Source organism: Equus przewalskii, chromosome 5, assembly GCF_037783145.1.
Source record: "Equus przewalskii isolate Varuska chromosome 5, EquPr2, whole genome shotgun sequence".
Lineage (NCBI taxonomy): Eukaryota > Metazoa > Chordata > Mammalia > Perissodactyla > Equidae > Equus > Equus przewalskii.
In genome coordinates this window covers 52,799,209-52,819,174 of record NC_091835.1, presented here as the reverse complement: position 1 = coordinate 52,819,174, position 19,966 = coordinate 52,799,209, and the positions used below count along the sequence as shown (strand labels likewise).

Below are 19,966 nucleotides of genomic sequence, written 5' to 3'. Positions count from 1 at the left end.
TATTACTAATTTATAACTAGATACAGGCTCTATTTGCTGACCATACTGCTGTGCTGTCATTATAGTTAGGAATAAAATATACCTCGCCCTTTCCTCAAAACCTTAAATTAGATGTAAGTTAGAATAGTTAAGCAAAATAATAGGATATTCCCATAGGTTTGTCTTCTAAGTTTCAGAACTCGTGTGGCTTATAGTTGTAAAAGAGTTGTACATAAATTCTTCTAATAAAGGCTTACCTTTAATTGCCTAGCTGAGACAAGTTACAAATGAAACCAGGAGCAGTGAACAACAGCCCAGATAAATTGTAATCCTTCTAGTCTGATTACAACTGCCCACTTCAATTTTCAGCTTCCAGACAAGGCAGTCGTATAGGGAATCTTACATCTGCTCAAATTCCCGACTGCATGCTTGAATCTGTGTCTGAGGGACCTCATCTTTGGCAATACCACGAGTCTGATGAGGATGGTATTTTTGCATAATTGATACAGAAAAGCAGAAACAGAGAAGATGGTGAAAAAGTTGTCCAAGGTTTAACGATAGAGAGTAACCAGGCTAAGTGGGATCAGAGGGTCCTTAAGGACACAAAGAAAGCTCCTCCCTTAATATGTCCTTTCCACGGAGAAAAATCACCATTTCCAGCTCGTCACATAGTTTAACAGAAAGGAACAGGGTTTTTTTTTCATATTCATAAATTATAATATCTGTTTTATAGGTTAAGCAATAATCTCTTCAGATATTTATATTACCGGGGAAGAAAGGCAAAGTAGAAACAAAGTGTTTTTGGAAACTCTGTTGGCTGCTCCCATAACTCAAAACTGACAGAGACTATAAATTAGAAATTTCGGGGGAGAGGTTAATATATGGTTTTGGATTATTTTGATCCTCTAGGGAAAATAACAAAATTAAGCTTAGTATCTCTATCTTTGCTGTATCTCAAATTCAACATTATTTGGAAGTGTTTATACTTCAGAAGTTCAGAACCAGGAAGATGATAACTAGTTTTTTTCTTTTCCTCTCTCTCTCTCTCTTTTTTTGGTGAGGAAGATTGGCTCTGAGCTAACATCTGTTGCCAATTTTCCTCTTTTTACTTGAGGAAGATTGTCCCTGAGCTAACATCTGTGCCAATCTTCCTCTATTTTGTATGTAGGATGCCGCCACAGCATGGCTTGATGAGCAGTATATAGGTCCACGCCCAGGATCTGAACCCAGGAACCCCAGGCCACTGAAGTGGAGCACGTGAACTTAACCACTACAGCACGGGCTGGCTCTGATAACTCTTTAAAACTAGTGTCATTAACAAAATGTCCTTAGGAAATCCAACTAGAAATAATCTCTAAACCAACATATTTCTGAACACATGATCTTAGATTCACCAGGAACAAAAAAGATTTCATAGATAAATTATTACAGTACCCATGTCTGTGTCAAGTGTCTTTAATATGTAAGGAAATATATCAAAAAACATTCAATTAGATTTGATTTAAAGGAGCATCAAATACTCTACAGAGAACAACTGAGAATTCATTTAGATATGCTGCACAATTGGCCTGTATGTCTAACTGGGTCCCATACGAAAAATGACCCTAGGAATACTGCTGATCCATTTGTGTGTGTGTGTGTGTGTGTGTATACAATAAATAAAAGAAACTTCCTGTTTGTTCCTATGTTATTTATTTCTATGTCATTAAATTCTAAAGACACATTCTAAATGCGTCTTTTGGTTCAATTTTTTTTTCAAAAGAATCGACCCATTTATGATCTTTGCATGGCAGTTTGTATTTTCAAGTTAAATGTCACATGGGCAGTGTACTCATATGGGAAAGTGATGATTTTCTCATTCTACCATGTCTGTAGAGATGATAACTATAAATCATTTCCTAATGCAGTCCACCTCTTTATACGTTTTTACTTATAATGATATCAAATTTTTCTACATGTAATTTTTTTATTGAAGTAACATTGGTTTACAACATTATACAAATTTCAGGCATACAACATTATATGTTTTGATCTCTGTGTAGGTTACATCCTGTTCACCACCCAAAGACTAATTACCATCCATCACCACACGCATGCACCTAGTCACCCCTTTCGCCCTCCTCCCTCCCCCTTTCCCCTCTGGTAACCACCAATCCAATCTGTTTCTCTGTGTTTGTTTGTCATTGTTTTTATCTTCGACTTATGAGTGAGGTCATACAGTGTTTGACTTTCTCCCTCTGACTTATTTCACTTAGCACAATACCCTCAAGTTCCACCCATGTTGTCAAAATGGCCGAATATCATCATTTTGTATGGCTGAGTAGTATTCCATTGTCTACATGTAATTTTGTTCACGTAGTTTTGTCCATGTAATTTTGATGTTTCCATTCAAATGATGAAATAGAAATAACTAAATTTATTTTAAGAAACGGAGAAAAATGGTTAAACAAATTGTAGTATATTCATACCATGGAATACTACTTGCCAATAAGAAGGAATGAACTATCAATATAGGCAATGACTTGAATGAATTTCATTAACAGTGTGCTGAGAGAAAGACACCACACACAAAATAATACATACTATATAATTCAATTTATATAAAAATTTTTAAAAAGGCAAAACTAACCTTTCATAATTGAATTTAAAAAGTGATTGTGAGGGGCTGGCCCAGTGGCATAGTGGTTAAATTTCCATGTTCGCTTCAGGCACCTGGGGTTCGCAGGTTCGGATCCTGGGCAGAGACCTAGCACCACTTGTCAAGCCACTCTGTCATGGCATCCCACATAAAGGAGAGGAAGCTTGGCACAAATGTTAGCTCAGTGACAGTCTTTCTCAATCAAAAAGAGGAAGACTGGCAACAGGTGCTAACATCTCAGGGCCAATCTTCCTGACCCCCCCCCAAAAAAAGTGATTGTGGAGTTGGGACGAAAAAATCAACTAGAAAGGAATAAGAGGGGACTTTTTGGGATATTGAAAGTCTTCCATATCTTGGTTTGGGTGGTGATTACCTGGGCACAAACAATTGTGAAAACATTGAACAACACTTAAGACCTGTGCATGTTATTGTATGCAATGGTATCTCAATTTTTGAAACGTAATAATAAGAAAAATACAGGGAGTCATTGTATATCCATCAGTAGTAACAATTGAAGGAGTTGGGATTTTTTAATTTAAATTATCTTATCAAACTCTCTTAATTTCTCTCTTGCCTTTCTGACTCCTCTGTATTAATTATCTATTGCTGCATAATAAATCATCCCAAAACTTAGTCGTTTGAAAGAACAATTTATTATTTCATGGTTTCTGTGGGTCAGATATTCAAATAGGGCACAGCAGAGACGGTTCGTTTCTTCACGTTATCTGAGGTCTCAGCTGAAAGACTTTGAGATTGGGGCCAGGAATCATCTGAAGTTTTGACTGAGGCAGGAGAATCTGCTTTCAAGGTGGCTCACTCATCCGGCTGGCAAGTTTGTTCCTTTCCACATGGCCTCTTCATGCATTGGCCTCTCCACAGGGCTGTTTGAGGATCATCACAACATGGTGGCTGCCTTCAACCAGAACGAGAGATTCAGAGACTGAGAGAACAGGGTAAAATCTATCCTTTTCATGACACAGCCTCAGAAGTCACTTAGCAACACATGAGCCACATTCTATTATTTAGGAGGGAGTCACGAAGTCCAGCCCACATTCAAGGGGACAAGAATTAAGATCCGTCTAGTGAGAGGAAGAGTATCAAAGAATCAAAGAGTATTGAAGACATATTTCTTCATGGCCTGTACTTTCTTTGCTGATCTCCTAAATGCTGGTATTCCTCAGGGATCCTTTCTCCGTCCTCTTTCTTCTTACACTACGCATTCCATGGCTTCACTGAAGACGCCGAAATCTATCTGTGGAGGCCTAGACTTCTGTCCCTAGTTCTAGCTTTGCAAATGTCAATACCTACTCACATCCCCCATTGGAATGTCCCAAGTGAAACTTAAACTCACTCTGTCCTTGAACTCCAGAGAGAAATCAAGCAAGATAAACATAAAGTGTCCAGAGACTTTAGTGGCAAGATAGTCATTGGTTGGCTTTGCCAAGAGCAATCCCATATAGCAGTTTCAACACTCCAGTGAGTTTAAGTGTGAGTGGAAGGTGACAAAGGGGGAGAAAACGTGTAAAGTATTTATGGAAAACCTCAGCTGTGAAGGGAAGGAAAGAGAAAAAGCTGTAGCTAAAGGGATAATACAAAGTCGGGGGAAAGTTTGCCTTTCTTTTTGGACAATTGATCAGATAAATTCCTTGAGGTGGGAGAATTAGTCAGAAGCAAAGCCCCTTCACAGGCTGAGATAGGAGGAAAGAATGTAAAACGAGATAAAACGCAGTTAAGTTTGCAGGGGTGGGAGGAAGGCAGTTGAGAGAATTCATATCTTCTGGCCTCTTCTAGGATATGTACACAATGAAGGTTGTATCAATATTTTTCTTCTAAATGATGCAGATTTTAGATATAGAGCCATTCTACTTCTATATCCTATCCCACAGCACATTTTATTGCTCTATCTTGTAAATATAGATAAGTTTTAAGGAAACCACGTCATTTTCTGAAAAATTTCCCTAAAAGAACAAAAACATAATTTTCTGTAAATCACAATAAGAATAATGTCTGGAATGTCCGGAATATTTTTATAGGTTACAAAGTTAAATATTATCTCTTTAAATCTAACCAAAACTCTACCAAGTTGGGATTTCTTGAGCGGTTAAGTGACTTGCTCAAGACTACATTTTTCCTTCTTGTTCTAAGTCCAGTGCTCTTTCTATTTCTGTTTTAGCTAAATGACTTGGTTTTTTTTTTTTTAGCTTTATTGAAGTATAATTGATATACCAAAAATTGCACAAATTTAATGTATACATCCTGCTAAATTGGATGTTTTGTTGTATAGAGAAACTGCATTAGTACATTGCACATATAGGCAATCATACATGTTAAGAGCATACAGTTCTATGTGCACAGATATGACTGCCAAGTCCTGGGGTAGCAAGACAGATGCTTTCTAGAGTCTGGACCATAAGCACCAGGAGGGTAGATACCAGGCTTTCTTAATCACCGTTGGTCCCACAGTACTCAGCACAGTACAAAGGACATTGTACAGTTTTAATAAATATTTATAAATCCTAAATAGTCATACAATTTACATGCAAGATTCATCTGGATTCTTATATTCCTGACATAAACAATATTTCCTTAAAATCCTAGAACTGCATAGTTTGTATGTAAATTTTTATTTTTGTTTTAAGAGTCATCTTTGGGAATAACTCAACCAGGACACTTTGGATGAGTTATAATGAGGTTTTCCCTTTTTTTCCAGCTTTATTGAGAAATAATTGACATACATTGCTGTATAAGTTTAAGGTGTACAGCATGGTGGTTTGATTTACATATATTGTGAAATGATTACCACAGCAGGCTCAGTTAACATCCATCTTCTCATATAGATACAATAAAAAGAAAAGAAAGAAGAAAAGAATAAAGGAAAAAATTTTCTCCTTGTGATCAGAACTCTTAGGATTTATTCTCTTAACAGCTTTCCTATATATCATACAGCAGCATTAGCTGTCGTCATCATGTTGTGCATTACTTCCCTAGTACTTATTTATCTTGTAACTCAAAGTTTGTACCTTTTGACCACTTTCCTCCAATCCCCCCTAAATGATAACATTAAAAACACCACAAAGTCATTTAAAATATCCTATGTGTTATAAACAAACTATACAATTTCCACTTTGACCACTAATCTTCCTCCTTGTTAGAATGAGTCTCTGACTCTAAGCCAGATTGACATATTTTATCATTTTTATAAGATACAGTTTTCCATAGACTCCATATCCAGTCATCACCACCTTCAAAGACATCTTTGGCCCCCAGACAAATCCATGGAGGCCATGTTCTTTTTCTCTGACCATTCTTCTGCGAATTCTCTCTCATTTTTATGCAGCTGTGAGTGCAAACACTGGACTCAGCTGCCTGTGTTCCCATTGGCTCTAATTCTTACCAGCTGTGTGGCATGGACAAGTTCCTTCACCTCTCCCAGCCTCCATTTCCTCTCTGTAAAATGTGAATATTACAAGTACTTACCTCACAAGCTTGCTATGAAGTGTAAATACAATAGTTCATGAAAATACGGAGAACATTTCCTGGTATGGATAAGTAAGAATTGTTAGCGATTATCCTAGCCCTGCCCTCTTTTCTTATTCACCTTTCCCTTGCTATACATTATCTTTCTGTGCAATTTCTCTGGCAATTCTGTCCTCCTCGTTTCTTGTCTTGTTCTGCACTTTCCACAGAAAGTATGACTCCCCCGGTTCTTCTTGTATACTCTCTGCCTGATATCTTTGAAGTTTCGGCTACTGAATTAGTACTTTGTTTCACATTATAATTTTATTTTTCCTCACCACCACCCTCTGTACTCCCACCCGACTCTGTAATTGGGACTTTTCCAGAATGACCCCTAGAGAAAGGTGATACATCCCTCCTTTCTTCTAGTGTTTTCTATTTCTTTAGAGCACCCCCCCATTTGAACTTTACCTCACCTACTACTTCAGAGAAGTGACTAACTCAAAGGCTGCTTGTCACCCACCCCAGCCAGTCATAAAAGGACTGCCATTTTATTTATAATCTTTTGCTATGTAACTTTGTGAAGGTTACATCAAAATAAGTAGAACATTTACACTTGATTTCCCCAATTGGTTTCAAATTATTTCACAGAAGTTACTGAACTGCTGGCACTTCAAAAACAATGTTTTGATCATCTAACATTAAGCTATATTAGTTAAGACTTCACAGAAAAAAATTCACATTTCTCAAATATACTCCTAAATTATCACATGTGGTATGGTGGATGTCATTGTTTTGGGCCTAAAATCACTCTTTGTGTTGGGGAATGATTCCTTACCCACTCCCAACATGGCCTTGTGGGGCTGCTGCCCACCCCGTGACCACAGAAGTGGGCCTTTGGACCTGGTCTGGCCAACTGTGGCATCCCTGTCCCTACCCTTGGTTTAAGGGTCAGGCACATGAAAGACAAACCAAAGCAGGATGGATCAGAATCCTCCCATCAGGCGTGAGATAAGGGGATGCTGGGGCGGGGTGCAGTCCTCTCTTCCTTTTGGAAGGGGGGCTGCCAATTGTAGGGTTTCTTTCCCACAACTTGCAGGGAGTATTTTCATGACAGGTGAGAATAAGGCCAATAGGCAAAGAGAAATAGAGGCTAGAAGAGCCCAAAAATAGGGAAGGTTTGATGACATCGTTTAAACCTCAGTAAATGATTATGCCTGAAGCAAGCTCATCTTTGAACATCCCAAGGCAGGAGATTGCCTTGTTCACCACTGCATCATCATTCTTGGCATACAGGAGGCGTTCAATCAATATTTGTTGAATGGTTAAATAAATAAACAAGTCAATAGATATTCCTTTTGTTTGAATGAGTTTTTTCTATCCCTTGAAACTGAAGGTACCCTGACTAATGCACCCACCCAGGTGAATCTCAGGATTGCCCATGAGCATCCTCATCTCTACAATAATAGACCCTCAGTAGCATAAGAAAAACATATAGAAGTGACAAGTGAGCCATGAGTTCATTTCCAACAAGATAGGAATAGTAAAACAACAGATTTTTTTTCTGTCAAATTGTGTAGGAAGATATGAAGCCATTGTAGGGCAGGACAGACATTTTATAAGGTGTCTATTTACGATACTTTTGCAATTTGACATGTGGGGAAATGCCAAGTGCTCTTTTATGATCTACACCACCTTTAGCTTAGGAGTATTTGTACTAATAGAGCATCATGCTCAACTAGTTAATGCTACTTGAAACTTTTGTTGCTCTTTTATTAGCCTGAATCATAAAATTAAGTCGTATGTTAACAGGTGCTCATGCGTGCTGGTTTTTAGCAGGGGTGCAGGTAAGAATCACCTATACGGCATTTTAAACGTGGTTTTTTTTTACATTTCTGATTTATTTGTGTTTGGGGTAGATTCTGGGCATTCAGTATATTTGAGATGTACTCTTGTGATTAAGTACGACTCTAAAAACCTGCCCAGAACACGCCCCAAGCTAAGCTCAACACTCTTGCCATCCCTTACAGCAATAGGAAACTCCTTTTCCAAAGACGCACTGTAATTTTTCATTTTGTTTCTTCTTGGTAACTCCATCTCAGTAGTGAGCTGCCTGTGCCACATGTTTTCTTTCTCTCACTTTTTTTTTTAAAGATTGGCACCTGCACTAACATCTGTTGCCAATCTTCTTTTTCTTTCTTCTTTTCCCCAAAGCTCCCCCGGTACACAGTTGTATATTCTAGTTGTGAGTGCCTCTGGTTGTGCTATATGGGATGCCACCTCAGCACAGCCTGATGAGTGGGGCCATGTCTGTACCCAGGATCCAAGCCAGCGAAATCCTGGGCCGCCGGAGAAGAGCGCGTGAACTTAACCACTCGGCCACAGGGCTGGCCCCGCAACATTCTTTCTTGACAGAGTAAACATTTTCATCCAATAAACATTTATTGAGTGCTTAGTTTTATCACGTAACTTGGTAGGCACTGATGGTAAAAAGGCAGGGTCCTGGCCTCAAGGAGCTCAAACCCAAGCGGAGGGAGACGGACACATAAACAGAGAAGTGTAATAAAGTGTTACATGTGCAAGGATAGAATCATGTGTAAGGCACAGCAAGGTGTAGAGGTCAAAGTGACTCCATTACAGAGTGTCACAATCTAAGGGGCACAGACCGAGTAGTTGGGAAATGTGTGGCATGGCAGAATGGTCATTCATGCCTTGTGGTTATTTATCTATGAGGTGACTCTGGAATGTGTCGGGTCAGGTGTACTGGTTCAGAATTACCACGGCACCCAACCAATGGCTCCTCCCCTATGCCTAGACCTCGGCATAGTCCTTCCTAGTTTCACTTTATTGCTCCTCTGCCCCAGGGTGGTAAGGTATAATCAGTCCAGGACAAGAGGAGGAGGGACAGATTGACTCTAAATGCCCAACTTTATTGCCGGCCCCTGGTGGCCCGCTCTCTGTCAGCTCCCCTGAACACTGAAGAACCGAGGTCTGGCTGGAGTCCCTGAAGTCTCTCCCTGTCAGTCATTAGCAACTTTCTTCAACATCTATTTTTTACTTAGTAACATTTTTCGTTCATGAACAATCTGGGGTATTTTTTCAATATCATGCTTTTTTTTTTTTTAAAGCTTGCTGTTGTCTTTTTTTTTTAAGATTGGCACCTGAGCTAGCAACTGTTGCCAATCTTCTTTTTCTTCTTCTTCTTTTTCTCCCCAAAGTCCCCCAGGACATAGTTGTGTGTCCTAGTTGTGAGTGCCTCTGGTTGTGTCATGCGGGATGCCACCTCAGCATGGCCTGGTGAGCAGTGCCATGTCGGCACCCAGGATCCGAACTGTCAAAACCCCGGGCCGACGAAGTGGAGCATGAACTTAACCACTCAGCCACGGGGCCGACCCCTCGTGTATTATTTTGAAGTTCATGTATTATTTCAAGTTCTGTTCCTAAAATCCTATGATTCATATTTTAAATCAAAATGATTTAACCTTCTTGTACACCCTGTTTGGAGAGAGCAGGGGAAGCAACACAAGAGAAGAAATGGAAGGAAATGTGAAATGTTTATTGAAGCAAGTTGCTTGAGGTTTAACAAGAATGAAACTAGCACTTAGAAAAAACTTATCAAAATGTTAAAAGCGGTTGCTTGGGGGCAGTGGGACACAAATGATATTTCCCTCTTCTTCTGATTTTTCTGTTGTCCCCTCATGGGCACATTACATTATAATGTAAAACAAACAAACAAAAAACCCTTAGTTTTTGAAAGAAACTCACTTCAACTGTTCCATAGGTTGCATTTTTGCTCCCTCCCTCTTTATGAGATAAAATGTTTCCATTTTATTTACTAATTTTTATAGTAATCTTTCCTCTGTGGATGCTCATCTAGAAGAGAAATGAATTATGCCATGTAAATGTTCTATATATTGACCAATGATGGTCTTTGGTCAGATTTCCAGCTTATGCTAACTTCCAAAGTGACAACTGACTTGGCACTCTTCTCCAATATCCAAAGAGAGATTCCACAGCCCTGGTCACAGGTCAGACATCCTCTGTTTACATACAAAGTCTACACAAAGGTCTATCTCAAGCTCCCCCTCTCTCTGAAGATTTTCTCAAACGTCCAAGCCATTGAACTATTTCTTTTTGGAACTTCTATTGCATTATATCTATCACATAAGTTTTATTTATATGATTTGTCATTGTTTCATCTGATAGTCTTCACTTAGAAAGCATTATTGCTTACCTACTGTGTGCTAGAAACTGTTAGCACTAAGGAGAACGAGTAGGATGGATTGCAGAAAATAGACATTTAGAATAGAGTGTAATACACAATAGCAGTTCATAAAAATGCACAATGCTTCGCAAATCCAGAAAGGGAGTAACTTACTCTTTGCCCGTCCAGATTGTCATCTGCAGGCTATGGAGCAGCAATCTTCCCATCTTTCCACCCCACACCTTGACTGCCATCCCTAAGAAGTTGCCATGGGCGTGTTAGAGTCCAGTGCACCCACTGGCATAGTGGTTGGAAGTGGGGCAAGCTTGCTTGCTCCTTTTTTTCTTAAGTTTTCACCCATAATCAAAGGTAGCAGGCTGAGTCAGGGGCTACTTCTGTAGAAGGCTTATTTATGGGCTCCTGCTGCTCTTATTTGATGACAGGTTTCTTTTTTCCAGTTTCTTCCTTCTGTGTGGCCATCTAGAGTGCAGTACGATTTGGGATGATGACCAAGAGTTGTGACAAGGCTCAGGATGGGTGCCTAACCTGGGCTTTGTGCTTCAGCTCAGAATCACAATGCAACCTGCAACGGTGTGTGGGTTTAAAGTCCGGCTAGCAACTTACCTCATTCCCTACGTGTTTATCTCCCTTGGGAAACTTATGAGGAAGGGTGACTGTTGTTTCGAGCGGATTTGAGTATTCTGAATACCCCTTTCATAATACTATCAACATCCTCCTCAATTTCTTACATTCGCCATTTTGGGTAGAGATTGGGTTTTATATTTATTTTATAGTCACCTAAACAGCAACCAGAGAATTAGGTACATAGCGGATGCTTAATTAAAAAGATATTACAACTTGGTAGATGGAGAAATTCTCTTTGGAGCAGATCTTTATATATCGATTGAATTCAGTTTCAATTATAAAATGCTGCTAATTTTTTTAAAAGAAAGTTTTGTGAAAAGAAGAGAGAGGTATAATATAGTAAGATAAAGGTAGAAATTGCTGAAAGTGTGAGGGGTCATAATGAGCCAGTGGTTCTTCTCCCTGGCTGTGTATCAGAATCACCCATGACGTTCTTTTTAAAAGCCTATGACCTAGACCTTTCTCTAGAGATTCTAATTCAGGAAGTGGGTTGGCATACAGCAACCGTACTTTTCAAAGGCTGCGTAGATGATCTTGATGCATGGCAAGGACTGTAAGCCATTGTCCCAAATTTTAAAAAGAAGGAAATCCAGGCACTAACGCATCTGAAATGAGCCTGGTCCTTCACCCTTGTCAATTAAAAAAAAAGTGAAATTTTTACTTAGTAAAGCTATAGGTGCTCAAACATTCGGAACTTTGGCAAGTTTTATCAAAGATGATTTAAGAGCTGCCCAAGATAATGCTTATCACTTATTGCTTGTGTAAACCTAGCTGTAATTTTCATTTTTTAAAAAATTGATAACAACTTAGGACAGAAATTTAGAGTCGGAGGTAATCAACTCATGTCTCCACCCTTGTTATCCACTCCCCGTAATGAATGCTCAATAAGCCCCTAGTGAATGAGTGAATGAATGATGCTGCTTCCTCATTTTTACAGAGAAGGCTCAGATTAGTTTTGCCAATTGCCCACAGTCTCACTGCTGTGGCGAGTTGATGGCAGTGTCGGGACTGAAAACCAGGTTAGCCCTGTCATCGACTCCTCCCGTCCTGCTACATGCTTTGCTCACTTCCAAACAACTGTTGATTGTTCCAAAAGTTAAATCCGTCCTTCGAGAAGGCTATTAGCTTCCATATAGAGCATTAAAAATAATGGGCTGCACAGGGTTTAAAAGCAATTCTCAAAAAATAATTAACAAAAATACTTAGAGTGGCAGCAACACTACGTGAGTGAAATGGCTTCCAAAGGGACTGCTTTGAAAGGGACACATTTATTTCTTCATTTACACTCTAGTTTCTTAAAACTCAGTCTTTGATTGTACATTTCTAAGTTGCACAATGTTACCCTCCACTTACAGGTGTGCCAATGAGAGGCATCAATGTGCCAAGTTTAGTTTACTAGTTTCCTTCCGGCCACTATCTCACTGGACAAGTTTGGCTCAGAACATCCTACAAAGCAAAAAAAAAAAAGGAAAGTTAACTAAACTTTGATCTGTAATTGGTGTCTCTGTTTTCACATCATACATTTTTAGATAAGACTGCCAGATTGCCTACCTAACTGCCTTTTGTAAGCCGTCCTGTAGAACCAAGAGGAACTGTCGTTTTAGACGCCTTCTCACCACACCCCCTCGTTAAGCCGCCATTGAGAAAACACTTACAACAATGAGGCAGCTCATTGTTGTTGACCAATCTCCCTTCAACAATCAGAAGATTGGAGTAGGACTTTGGTCCTAAATAATAATTTTGGTTTACAATATAATTTTTGCTGCTATCATGTCTTCCAAGAGAAAATAACACAGAACTTGAGTCAACAAAGAAATGCATAAAATGAAAGTTTTCTCTGCTATATTGAGAACAGCTTCTTTGGATAAAAGAGAAAAATGAGTACTAAATTCTAAGACAGGAAAAAGATTTTTAGAGAAATTTCTGTTTTTTACTGATACGACCAAAGTGAGAAAATAGAGCCTCTTTAAACAAAAGTAAAAGTTGTGTGAGATTCGGTGCCATGTAAGAGAATCATTCTGCTTTCTGTTAAGCTTACTTCTCACCCGAGAACAATATCTTCCCCAGAGCACAGCCAAACCACCAAGGATTATGCCGTGTACATCAGCGCATATATCTAAATGGACTGGCAGACAACAGCTGTTGTTTGCCTTGGGAAATTTTTAATTCTTCCCTTCCAAAGCTATAAATTCTGCTGAACATCGCTCCACTTTTATGCTGACCCTCACTATGCTCTATTCATGCAAACAGCACTTGATAGATGTTGTAGCTTGGAGCTGAACTCAACATTTGTTGAGTCTCTAACTATGTACAAGATTCTGTATGAGTCTGGGGCAGATGAAAAGACAAATATCTGATTTCCACTCCTTTCCACTCAAAAGATTGATCTGAAGTCCTTTTCAAGTTTTTGTGTATCTTAAAATAATGTTTCTTTCACCCCAGAATCTCTGGACTAGAACTGCTTAGCTATTAAATGATGAACTTTAAAGCTAAATTTTATTTTATTTTATTTTTTGAGGAAGATTAGCCCTGAACTAACAACCACCAATCCTCTTCTTTTTGCTGAGGAAGACTGGCCCTGAGCTAACATCCGTGCCCATCTTCCTCTACTGTATATGTGGGACGCCTAGCACAGCACGGCTTGACGAGCAGTGCCATGTCTGCAGCTGGGATCCAAAACAGCCAAGCCTGGGCTGCCGAAGCAGAACGTGCAAACTTAACCTAAAGCTAAATTTTAGATTGGGGGAAAATATGCTGTGTACCCAGAAAGCCCAGGAGACAGTTAAGTGGGAGAAATCGAATTTCTTAAATTTAGTGGTTTAGTTTATATTTTGTAGCATGAGACTTTGTATGTAGTTTTGTATGACAATGGGCCTTTGGGCTGGTGTGGGAGGTGAAGTAAAATGTCGTTCTCTTATTGTCACCCCTGACTAGGTCCTGCAAGCACCCTAGTGTCTAAAAGTGTCAGGACACTCTGTTCATTGTGTCAAGAAAAGAAACCTCACCACTGTGCGCACGATCGTGTGAATGAATATTCAGCACCTCCAGCTCAGATTTGCTGCTAATGATCCAGATTCTGAATTTTCAAGGGCCAATTGTGTGGCCTCCTTCTTGCATGCTGCCTTTCTTTTTTAGCAGTTTCGTTATTTGTTCACACCTCTAGGAGAAGAAGTGGAGAAAGAAAATGAAACATAAATTCACCAACCTTTTTTAACAACATCCTTAATCTTGCCAAGTTCTCTGGTTCCAGGAGGGCTTGTGGGAGAGCATGGAGCACTCAGTGGAAGCTATCTTTTGCTGTGCCATCAGAAAACAAAACACACATCCTCACATCAGGACAAAGTGAATCCTCTTCATATGAAAAGACAGTAACCTAACCTAAGTAAATATTTTACAATGGCACTGCAAAAAAAAAAAAAAAAAAAAAAAATCCTGGCTAGAATCAAGATCCAACCATCTGAAAGTTTCAATTACCCAAGTGCTCTGCACCAGCAGAGAGACTGCGACCCTGTACGTGGATGTTTGAGGGTTGTAGAGAACCCACAGAATGGTACACAGCTGAATCAGATCTGCTGCCTTCTTAAACAGGTAGCCTTAAACCAAGAGGCATGAAATTTAGTTTGTTTGTTCTTGATGACTTTCACATAGTTTGCTGACACCATTTTGTAGAGCCTTTTAGGGGGCATTTGAAACTAAGGCTATAGAGTCAAGCCAGTGTTTCCGATGCTGTGTGAGTGCAGTCATGAGAAACTGCAAACACACCCATGCACAGCTTTTGTTTACTGGCGACAGTTTAAGAAACACAGAGCCCCCGTGCAAAACTGTGAAGGAGAGGGGATTTCTCTTGACTTAGGGCCACCTGGCTGTTGAATCCTCCTCTGTCCTGATGGTACAGCGTCCCCCTTGCCCGCCCCCCACATCACAGTGACTGGCTCTTGTCCCCAGCAAAACAGGAGAGGGCAATCCATCAGTGTGAGTGAGATCCAGGCCACATGTGACAAGCTTAATCTCTTCCACCCCTTCCCAACACCGTCAGTATAAAAGTGCAAACCCCTTAGCGTGACTCCCCTGCAGGCACCTCAGCCCTCATCTTCTCTTCTCTGTCCCATCTCCATGCCTGGAACACACCACCCCCTACTATGTCCCATTCAGCTGGTCTGATTTCCTCCAGGAAGCCTGCCTTGACCCCCAGCCTTGGTCAGTTCTGCCTCTCAAGACCCCTTCTAGGGCAGCTGTGCTTCTCCTTTGAAAGTCCCCACATTGTTGTCGGTTCTTCAGTTCTTCAAATGATGTTCTGTTGCCTCCTGGGCTGTAAGCCTGTGTGTCTCTGAGCTCTTACCATACTGTTGCATCTCCAGCACAGAACCTGGCCCACAGCAAGTGCCAAATAAATATGTGATGAGTGAATGATTGAATGAATTAATCTAGTCCAGATATCTACACCAATATCATATCTTTAGAGAATCCTATATCTTTAAACTCCTCAGGAGGCCTTCAGGTTTTTACCCCAGACTAGCTGCTCCCACAGGGAGAACACACCAGGGGCATAACCAGGTCTAAGATGCTGGCTTTAAAATATACTGTTTGAACATCCTTATCTAGAGTTTGTCTTAATTCCAGGATTATATTTAGCAGAACTTTGATACCACTATAAGAATTTAGAGAGCCCTGCAAGATAGGGCCACCACTCATAGTCTCCCTTTCATTCATTACTGAATGTGATTCATATAACCCAATATTCTACGGCCAATCCAATACTTACAAGTCTTCTATCTATGAAAAGATTGAAAGACAGAGAGACTGAATAAATTATTTCATTGGAAAAATTCAGGTTGAATATCTAAATGAAAACAGAGAGAAAGAGACAGTGAGTTAAAAGAATTCCTACATCTGAAATACTTTAACAATTAAAAACTGGCCACCAGGGGCTGGCCTGGTGGCGCAGCAGTTGAGTGCGCACGTTCCGCTTCTCAGCGGCCTGGGGTTCGCCGGTTCGGATCCCGGGTGCAGACATGGCACTGCTTGGCAGAAGCCATGCTGTGGCAGGCATCCCATGTATAAAGTAGAGCAAGATGGGCATGGATATTAGCTCAGGGCCAGTCTTCCTCAGCAAAAAGAGGAGGATTGGTAGTAGTTAGCTCAGGGCTAGTGTTCCTCAGCAAAAAGGGGAGGATTGGTAGTAGTTAGCTCAGAGATAATCTTCCCCCCCCAAAATAATTCAAAATGCATTTTTTATACTCAGAATATAATTCAATTTAAAAATCATGAAAATTGTAGCTCTTGTAATTTTTTAATTTTAAGAAATAAGCTCTGTGAATTATATAGAATTGTATTTCCCATGACAACTAACAGTTCAAGAAAACTGCCTCTTTGAAATGCAGGTTTGAAAGGCTGAGGTATCAGCTCTCTAAGACAGCTAAACTGAATATGCTGCTTATGATTGCCATCATTGTTTAAAAAAATGAAAATTCTCATAAGGACTACAAAAAATAAAGTTATCCAGATGGTAAGAGAAGGAAAAGACAAGCCATAGACTGGGACAAAATATTTGCACATCACATACTGATAAAAGACTTATACCCAGAATATATAAAGAACTCTCAAATTCAATAATAAAAAAGGGACAAATGATTGGGATAGACACTTCACAAAAGAATATATATGGATGGCAAATAAGCATCTGGAAAGATGTGCAATATTATTAGTCCTTAGGAAAATGAAAATTAAAACCACAATGAGATATCACTACACACTTATTAGAACAACTAAATTAAAAAGACTGAGCATTGCAAGTGTTGACAAGTACATGGAGGAACTAAAACTCTCATACATTGCTGGTAGGCATGCAAAATAGTATAAGCACTTTGGAAAAGAGTTTGGAAGTTTCTTAAGAAGTTAAATATACACCCACCATATGACCCAGCCCAAGAGAAATGAAAGCTTATGTCCACACAAAGACGTGTATGCAAATGTTCACAGCACCTTTATTTGTAACAGCCCTAAAGTGGAAACAATCACATGGCGGAACTACAAAATAATTACTTCAAGAGTAAAAAGCCAGAAAGAAAAAGTACACATGGTGCTATGAAATCCTAGAAAATGCAAACTAATCTATAGAGGCAGAAAGCAGATCAGTGGTTTCCTGAAATACGGTAGGGGAAATGGGGAGGGGTAGGAGAGATGGATTACAAACGGACAGGAGAAAATTTTGGAGGGTGATAGATATGATCATTATCTCGATTGTAGTGATGATTTCATAGATGTATACATATGTCAAAACGTATTAAATCGTACACTTTAAATATGTCCAATTCATTATATGTCAATCATACCTCAATAAAGCTGCTGAAAATGAAAAAAAATAGGTAGATGTGGTCAGTATTTGTAGTTTAAGTGGAGCCTGAAAAACAATCAATTTTTAACCAAGATGATATTTAAAGAGCAAGTGTGTATAATAAGTTAGTGATGACGCCCTGAAAAGTCTGAGTTTGACCTTCAAATAATGGCGGACATTTTTCGCGGCTACCGCAAGGAAGTTTCCTGATTTATTTTTACTTCATCTCTACTAAGTTGTAAACAAGGTGTATTTACTTTCTTGTGACCAATGAAACCCTGGCCATTTCCTCCCTAGGATGCTTTTAACCATGACAGTTCTGCTTTCCATGTCCTAGGATATTTCACTAAAAGAAATTCGTGAACTTAATACAGAAATTACATGTATCACATATTTCATTTGAATTTTCGAGATGGCTGAAAATGAATTTTTCCTTGTCTACCAGTTTTATGGTATTAAATAAATCTTCATTTCTTCATTCATCCTTGAAGACACCATTTAAGTTTAATCATCCACATACATGAGCCACAGTCAACATAATAACAAAAAGAAATAAGAGAAATGATCAGGGCAATATATTTTAATGTAGTGGGATTTAATTTCCAGATTTCTTGAAATATAAAATATGAAGATACAATAACTAGTTCGTCAATCCTTAAAACAGCTTCTTAAGAGAAATACCATGGACTTCTCATATAAGATAACGATTGAGCTTATGCATTTGCCTATCCTCCTTCCCAAGAGCCTATTGAAATGGCCATAAAGAAATAAAAAAGGGAGAAAAAAAAAGAATAAGCCTGTAAGAGTAAAGAGAAAGGGAAGGATCGTCAGCACAGGAAAGAGATCAAGAAATATCTGGATGTTGGGAAGAGGAAGGGGGCATGGTGAGGGGAGAAACAGCCCTGACTACCCCCAGAAGGAAGGGTTCCAGAGGCAGGATCCCAAGCAGAGCCCTAGGGAGGCCCTGGGCTCTGCATCTGCAGGTATTGAGGGCAAAGTTCAGAAGTGGACCTGAAAACTGGGGACTTAACTCAAGATCTCTTTAGAGAACAGTTGCACCCATCATCTCTATCTCCACCTCCACTCTTCAACGCAGAGCAACACCCTCACACGCCACCCTGACATTTATCCCCGTGCTCTTTTCTAAAGAAATGAAACAAACTGAGATTTGCCCCAGAGTAAAGTTTCTCCAATTCTGGAAGTTGGAAGTCACCAGAAGCCTGCCAATCATTATATCCTGTCCCATTGTCTAAGTATGAATGTCAACCAACGATCACAGAATGTAGAAGTAAAACCAATAGCACAAAACAGAAGGACCAAAATGAATAGCCCTAAAAGGAACAGGGAGAATTTGGGAACCAGAAGAGAAGTGGTTAAAATTTTGAATCAGTATCCTCAGGGCTGTCAATGAAGACATCACATCCATAAAATGAGAATTGGAAGCTATCAAAATAGTAGATTGGAGCAAGAAGTCAGATGATTCTGAGAGAGAGCTCTGTAAAGGAAGTAGATTCTTCACGGTATGATGATTGAAAAACAGGATATTTTTGAGGATATGCTGAAAACACATTTGTCTTTTAGGCTGGAAATCTCCTTTAAGTGGCACAAAGATCTCACCTGACTTTGAGCCTGTAGAGAAGAACCTACAGTGAACAGTATTTACAAAGTCACAGCAACGCATATGCTGTCCATTGATAGCTCAATCAACATATAGACACGATATAGGAAAAATAATTTGATACAGGATAAAAATTAACATTTTTATCACATTGACTTCGACAATGTGAAGTGTACACTGTCCAAAAGAGGGAAGCAGAAGAGAAGGAGTAAAGGTGGAGGGAATGCTAATAAAGTTGTATCCTCTTCTTTCATAGGATAGAGCCAAGAGACTGTCTCCAAAAATAGTGGAGGAAAAAAGGAAAAAAGGTACTGAGGCAGCAAGTAGAGACCTAATTATCTTATTTATATTTAAAATAACATATTAGCATCTAATTAGGGATAATGCAATTGAGCTGTATCCTCATCTTTCACAGCAGGGACCTTTTAGACACTGTCTAAAATTGCTAAGACACAGACGAGTAAGCCTATTACTTAGAGCTGTAATGGTAACGACCCAAGGAACTGAAAGCAGCAATGCATAAGGGTAGATATTTACTTCTGGGGAGAAGTGATGGGTTACTGGCTAGGAGACTTTTTTCCCACAAAAAATCCTCCTGGAATATTTGGATTTTTTACCATGTACTTGAATTATTTTTATACACATTTTTAAAATTCTAAGGTGAGTATATATAGATCATACTGAAATAAGCAGGATCTATTACCCATCAAATACTATAAGAGACTCTCATGACTTGAGAATTTCACATACTCTATCTCATTTGATCTACACCTGGGGTGGGGGTGGGGTTAGGTGCTGCTATCCTTTTGCATCAGTGAGAAACCAAGATGTGGTGCATTTAGATGGCTTCCCCCATGCATATAGGTGATAAGAGGCAGAGGGAAAGCGAGCGGTAGTCTTCTGATGCCATCTCCAGTATTCTTTCCTCTGAACCAGTGGTCCTCAAAAGTTTGGTTTCAGCACTCCTCTATACTCTTAATTAAAATTATTGGGGCCGGCCCCAAGGCCAAGTGGTTAAATTGGCGAACTCCGCTTCAGTGGCCCGGGGTTTTGCTGGTTCGGATCCTGGGCGCAGACATGGCACCGCTCGTC

General features: G+C 39.5%; 1 long non-coding RNA gene across 1 annotated transcript in view; it reads right to left on the bottom strand.

Moving 5' to 3' along the window:
- Nucleotides 1–3,251: 3,251 nt before the first annotated feature.
- LOC139083533 (uncharacterized) overlaps nt 3,252–19,966 on the bottom strand; it is a 73,184-nt gene continuing 56,469 nt past the window's right edge. The window contains exons 2-4 of the long non-coding RNA XR_011540336.1: nt 14,128–14,219; nt 12,276–12,368; nt 3,252–3,530 (exon numbers count right to left, since the gene is read on the bottom strand). This is a non-coding gene — a long non-coding RNA (uncharacterized lncRNA). The remainder of the gene's footprint in view (nt 3,531–12,275; nt 12,369–14,127; nt 14,220–19,966) is intronic.